The sequence below is a fragment of the Crocuta crocuta genome, unplaced genomic scaffold, assembly GCF_008692635.1.
Source record: "Crocuta crocuta isolate KB4526 unplaced genomic scaffold, BGI_CrCroc_1.0 scaffold266, whole genome shotgun sequence".
Taxonomy (NCBI): Eukaryota; Metazoa; Chordata; class Mammalia; order Carnivora; family Hyaenidae; genus Crocuta; species Crocuta crocuta.
Window position 1 is genome coordinate 7442521 of NW_027531005.1, and position 337 is coordinate 7442857.

Sequence of the window (337 nt, forward strand, 5' to 3'; positions counted from 1 at the left end):
CTGCCAGCGGACCCGGTCCCGGCGCCGCCTCCACGCCGCTGACCCTCAGGGGGCTGGACGGACTGCTGCTCCTCGCGCCGGCAGACGGCGGGCTGGGAAACTAAGCCCAGTTTTGGTCTTTTTAACCCTTAAGAGAAGAGGCGAGGAAAGAAGGGGGTGTGTGTCTGGGGAGGGCGAAGCAGCCGCGAACACCTCCTCTTAACTCTCGCAGCCCCGCGAGCGAACGACTGCATCAGCTGCCTCCGGCCGGAACCGCCGACACAAGGAGAGGGGGCAGCGCAGCAGCGAGCGAGCGAGCGCGGCCTGGGAGGCTTCGGGGCGCCCCCTCAACCCCCCC

The 337-nt window shown here is 68.8% G+C and overlaps 1 protein-coding gene across 1 annotated transcript in view; it reads right to left on the bottom strand.

Moving 5' to 3' along the window:
- The window catches only part of SND1 (staphylococcal nuclease and tudor domain containing 1), a 417734-nt gene that overhangs the window by 56935 nt on the left and 360462 nt on the right, over positions 1 to 337 (bottom strand). The window lies entirely within an intron of this gene.